The following is a 6,099-nucleotide window of genomic DNA, read 5'->3' on the forward strand; positions in this document are numbered from 1 at the left end:
CTAGCCTTGAGGACCAACACTTTCTGGGGGGCTAGGACTCCAGGGGCCTCTAATAGGAAAGCTTTAACATATAAGACATTTGTAGAAATTGCAACTGGAAGAGGCCTTAGAAACCATCTAGTCTACCCTCTTTATCCCCAATATGACAGATAAGGAAACTGAGACTCAGAAAGGCAAAGTAATTTCTTCAAGGTCACATAGGTAGTAAGTATCAGAGCTAAGACACCCTCCAAATGGAATATTCTTTTCCATATACCAGGCTGTTCTATGTTACCACCTTTGTCCCTAACAGAATCCTCACTGCTCTCCTGCCCCTTACAACAGTCCTCTCTCTGTCGCTCCCTCTCTCTCTCTCTTTCTCTTTCTGCTCTCTCCCTCAGTCTCTCTGTCTCTCTTTGACTCTCTGTCTCTGTCTCTCCCTCTCTTTCTCTGTCTGTCTGTCTCTCTCCCCTCTCTGTCTCTGTTTCTGTCTCTGTCTCTCTATCACTCTGTCTCTCTTTGTCTCTCTCTCTCTCTGTCTTTCTCTCTCCCTTTTCTCTCTCCCTCCTTCTCTCTGTCTCTTTCTCTTTCTTTCTCTCAGGAAACTGAAGCTCAGCTTGCTAGGCCCAGATAAGTAGTAATCATTGGAAGTGGGGTCTGCATCCAGGTTCTCTGATTTTATACCTTGCATACCACACACTTTTTGAGGGGCAAGATGTTAATAATAATTATTGCCACCATTTAGAATATGTGGGCAGTGAAGTGGTGCAATGGATAGCAAGCAGGACCTGGAGTCAAGAAGACCTCATGTCAGATCTGGCCTCAGACATTTACAAAGCTGTGTGACCCTGAACAAGTCACTTCTGTTTGCTTCAGCTTCCTCAACTGTAAAATGAGGATAATAATAGCACCTAGGGTTGTTGTGAAGACCAGATGAGATGATATTTGTAAAGTGCTTAGAGTAGTACCTGGCATGCAGTAAGGGCTTAATAACTGCTTATTTCAACTCTAAGGTACCACCTCACACTTATCAGATTGGCCAATATGACAGTTAAGGAAAGTAATAAATGTTGGAGGGGATTGGCAAAATTGCAACACTAATGCATTGTTGGTGGAGTTGTGAACATATCCAACCATTCTGGAGGGCAATTTAGAACTGTGCCCAAAGGGCTATAAAACTTTGATCCAGTAATACCAGAGAGATCAGAAAAAGGGGAAAGGGCCTGTCTGTACAAAAATATTCATAGCCGTGCTCTTTGTGGTGGCAAGGAATCGGAAACTGAAGGGGTGTCCCTCGGTTGGGGAATGGCTGGATAAATTGTGGTATGTGATGGTGATGTTGTAAGGAATGATGAATGGGAGGATTTCAGAAAGAGCTGGAAAGACCTGCATGAACTGATATGGAGTGAAATAACCAGGACTACATTGTACACAAGAACAGCAATAGTGTGGCATGATTAACACTGATAGACTTTGCTATTCACAGCAACATACTGATCAAGGACAGTTCTGAGGGACTTGTGAAAAGGATGCTCTCTACCTCTAGAGAAAGAACTGTTGGAGTCACGTTTAGTCGTATGGCAGCATTTTGATTTTATATGAGCTTGTTCTTACAACAAAGACCAATATGGAAGTGGGTTTTGCATGATAATAGATCAAATTGCTTACCCTCTCTGGGAAGGGGAAGGGAGACAATTTGGATCTTATAACTTTAGAAAAACTTTTGTGGAAAATTGTTATTACATGTAAATGGGAAAATAAAATATCTTTGGATCAAAACCTCATTATTATGATCAGGAATAAAATGAACAAACAAAAAAATAACTGCTTGTTTCCTTCCTCCTACATAACTTGACTTTTGGCTACTTAGAGCTACCATAGGATTATGTCTTATGGAAGTTGCAATACTGTAGATCAAAGTCTCTTCGAGTCACAGATCAGGGCTGGGAGGGACCTTATAATCTAGAACATTGGACCCAGGAGTCCTTCACAGTCATTTAGTGTTATCATCACTTTCACAGACTGGGAAACTGAGGCACAGAGAGGGAAATTGACAGTCCAGGGTGTCAGTGGCAGAGCTGGGATGAGAATCTGGCTGTACCCAATCACATCCAGTTTCTACCACTTTCATACTGCTACAAACCCCACTGGGCACAGCTGGAGAGACAAGAGGAAAAATATATAAAAACATGTTGTTGAATACTAAGGAGATGTCATTAATAGGTCTGTAAGAATCAGAGGAAGGAAAGCGATGCTTCTGGGCTGGGAGTGGGGAAATTACTCTCCTACCTCACCCTCACTGTAAAAAAGCAAAAACAAACAAACAAAAAACAAAAAACGAAATCAAATCAGATCTAGTATGAGTATGTCCCAGGGACAGCTCAGTGAATAGAGAGAGCCAGGCTTGGAAATGGGAGATCCTGGGTTCAAATTTGGCCTCTCAGACATTTCCTAGCTGTTTGACTCTGGGAAAGTCATTTAACTGCAGTTGTCTAGCCCTTGCTACTCTTCTGCCTTGGAACTGATAGTATCAATTTTAAGCCAGAAGGTAAAGTTTATTTTTTTAAAAATGGAAATCCCAAGTCTTAGCAACAATAGTTACACATAATGTGTTGGGTTCCGACCACCCAGTTCTAAAGATCTTTCCTCTTGCTTACAGATAGACTGAGTCAGAGTAGGGGAAAAGATCAGATCACCAGCATGAGGGGATTCTCACCGCTGGGGCAGACATTTGATGGAGAGCTTGCCCTTCTGGTAATTTGTCCCAGTTGCATGCCTAAATTACTTCCCTTCTTCTGTCCTATAGCTGTGACTTTTTTGGAAGCCCCTCCATAGCTTGGCTTGACTTTTATGGAACAAATGATTGTGTTTTTCCTTTGTCAAATGCCAGTGTTTGTCAGAGAGGTAAGGGCACTCTTGCCCTGGCATGCAGAGGGCCTTTCATCTGGACTATGGGACCTTGGAGCCGATGCCAGGGGGACCGTAAATCAGGAAACCTGGGTTTTAGCCCTAGCTCTGCTATTGACTTGCTGTGTGATGTTGAGCAAGTACATTTCCTTCGTTAGGCCTCGGTTTTCTAGGATTTAGAATCATAAGGAACAGGTGCAGTTAGGGGACTCAGTGGATAGAGCACCAGGCCTGAAGACAGGAGATCCTGGATTCTAATCTGGACTCAGACATTTGCTAGCTGTGTGATCCTGGGCAAGTTATTTAATCCCAATTGTCTAATCCTCTTCTGTCTTAGAACAGATACACAGTAGCAATTCCAAGACAGAAGGCAAGGGTTATTGAGGAAAAAAAGAGAATCATAAGGGATATCGGGGACCATCTATTCCAGCTTCCTTATTTTATAGATTAGAAAATCAAAATTCCAAGAGGGGAAGTGGCTATCTCCAGAGGATACATTTCCAACAGTTGGTGTTGTCTGTACCTTAAAAAATAATTTTATTTTCATAATTGAAAATCATTTTTAAAGTAGGCTGTGCCTTAAAAATTAATTTACATTTGTAGACCTTTTTTTTTTTAAACCCTTACCTTTTGTCTTAGAATCGATGTTATGTACTAGTTCTAAGGCAGAAGAGTGGTAAGGGTGGGCAATGGGGGTGAAGTGACTTGCCCAGGGTCACACAGCTAGGTAGTGTCTGGGGCTAGATTTGAACTCAGGAAGATGAGACTTCTTGACTCCAGGACCTGCCCACTGTGCCATCTGCCTGCCCTTCATGAAGACCTGAGTTTAAGATCTTCCTCTGACATATGCCAGCCATGTGACCTTGGACAAGTCATTTATACTCTTAGAATCCTATTTGAACCTAGGACCTCCCATCTCTAGACCTGGCTCTCAATCTACTGAGCCACCCAGCTGTCCCCAATTTGTAGAACATTTTTACGCTTGCAGGGCACTGTCTTCCCAACAATCCTGTACAATACGTGATGTAATTGGTTCTTGTTTGTTTAAAAAAAACACAACAACCTTACTTTTTGTCTTAGAATCAATACTGTGTATTAGTTCTAAGGCAGAAGAGTGGTAAGGGCTAGGCAATGGGGATTAAGTGACTTATATAGGGTCACATATCTAGGAAGTGTCTGAGGCTAGATTGGAATCCAGGACCTCTCTTCTTCAGGCCTGGCTCTCTATCCATTGAGTCACCCAGTTGCTTCTGAAATGTAATTGTTAGTGCAATTAACCTAGAATTTCTTAGCATCCACAATGGATAAAGCACTGTGCTTGGTGTTGGAGACCCAAATGCAAAATGCCTAGAAGAATACAGATAATATTTTCCCAAAAAGTAAACATAAGATACTCTAAGGAATGTGAGAGAACTAATAACTAGGGGGAGCAGGAAAACTCTGTCTTTCCATTTTAGAGATGAGGAAAATGAGGATCTAAGTGCCTGAGGGCATGGTTTCATGAACCTAATAAACATCCGTTGTGATGCTGTTTGGTCATTGTTCAGTCATGTCTGACTCTTCATGATACCATTTGGAGTTTTCTTGGCAAAGATGGAAGAAATCTCCGGATTCTAGAGCCTTCTCGGACCTCACCCCCTCTCAGCAATCAGTTCAATATAGTTTGATCCAAACAACATGTAGGAAGCATCTCCCAAATCCAAGGCTGCATGGATGAACACACCACAGTTCTTGCATGCAAAGACATCATGGGTGATGGTAGGGTTGGTTTGATTACAGCTCCCACAGCAAGAAGTGTGAGAGGTAAGTAGGTGGGTAGAAGGTTGGGAAGGTGGGAAGAAAGCATGGCCCCATGACAGGAATTCAGAGCTGAGGGGTTTAGCTATGTTCTTGGGTAGTTCACAATTGTGAAATGAGACCAGAAATGAAGGTTTGAATCAGACTGTGGAGGACCTTAAATACCAAGTCAATGAGTTTGTAGTCTGGGCAACAGGGACCTTGTGAAGGCTTTTGAGCAGGAGAGTGACATGGGCACATCTGAGAATTAGTAAGATTATTCTGGTAGCAGCGTGGACACAGTTTTAAGACAATAATATATATATTTTAACATTTATTAATATTCATTTTTAACATGGTTACATGATTCATGCTCCTACTTTCCCCTTCACCCCCCGCAATCCCCCCACCCATGACCGATGCACATTTCCACTGGTTGTAACATGTGTCATTGATCAAGACCTATTTCCAAATTGTTATTAGTTGCATTGGTGTGGTAGTTTCGAGTCCACATCCCCAATCATGTCCACCTCAACCCATGTGTTCAAGCAGTTGTTTTTCTTCTATGTTTCCTCTCCTGCAGTTCTTCCTCTGAATGTGGGCAGCGTTCTTTACCATAAGTTCCTCAGAGCTGTCCTGTGTCATTGCATTGCTGCTAGTACAGAAGTCCATTACATTCGATTTTACCACAGTATATCAGTCTCTGTGTACAAAGTTCTTCTGGCTCTGCTCCTTTCACTCTGCATCAACTCCTGGAGGTCTTTCCAGTTCACATGGAATTCCTCTAGTTTATTATTCCTTTGAGCACAATAGTATTCCATCACCAGCATATACCACAATTTGTTCAGCCATTCCCCAATTGAAGAGCATACCCTCCTTTTCCAGTTTTTTGCCACCACAAAAAGCCCAGCTATAAATATTTTCATACAAGCCTTTATCTATGATCTCTTTAGCGTACAAACCCAACAATTGTATGGCTGGATCAAAGGGCAGGCATTCTTTTATAGCCCTTTGAGCATAGTTCCAAATTGCCATCCAGAATGGTTGGATCAGTTCACAGCTCCACCAGCAATGCATTAATGTCCCAATTTTGCCACATCCCCTCCAGCATTCATTACTCTCCCCTTCTTTCATTTTAGACAATCTAGTAGGTGTGAGGTGATACCTCAGAGTTGTTTTGATTTGCATTTCTCTAATTATTAGAGATTTAGAACACTTCCTCATGTGGTTATTGATACTTTTGATTTCTTTACCTGAAAATTGCCTATTCATGTCTCTTGCCCATTTATCCATTGGGGAATGGCTTGATTTTTTTTATACAATTGATTTAACTCCTTGTATATTTGAGTAATTAGACCCCTGTCAGAGTTTTTTGTTATAAAGATTTTTCCCCAATTTGTTGTTTCCCTTCTGATTTTGACTACATTGTTTTTGTTT

The sequence above is a fragment of the Gracilinanus agilis genome, chromosome 2 (genome assembly GCF_016433145.1).
Source record: "Gracilinanus agilis isolate LMUSP501 chromosome 2, AgileGrace, whole genome shotgun sequence".
NCBI classification, from domain to species: domain Eukaryota; kingdom Metazoa; phylum Chordata; class Mammalia; order Didelphimorphia; family Didelphidae; genus Gracilinanus; species Gracilinanus agilis.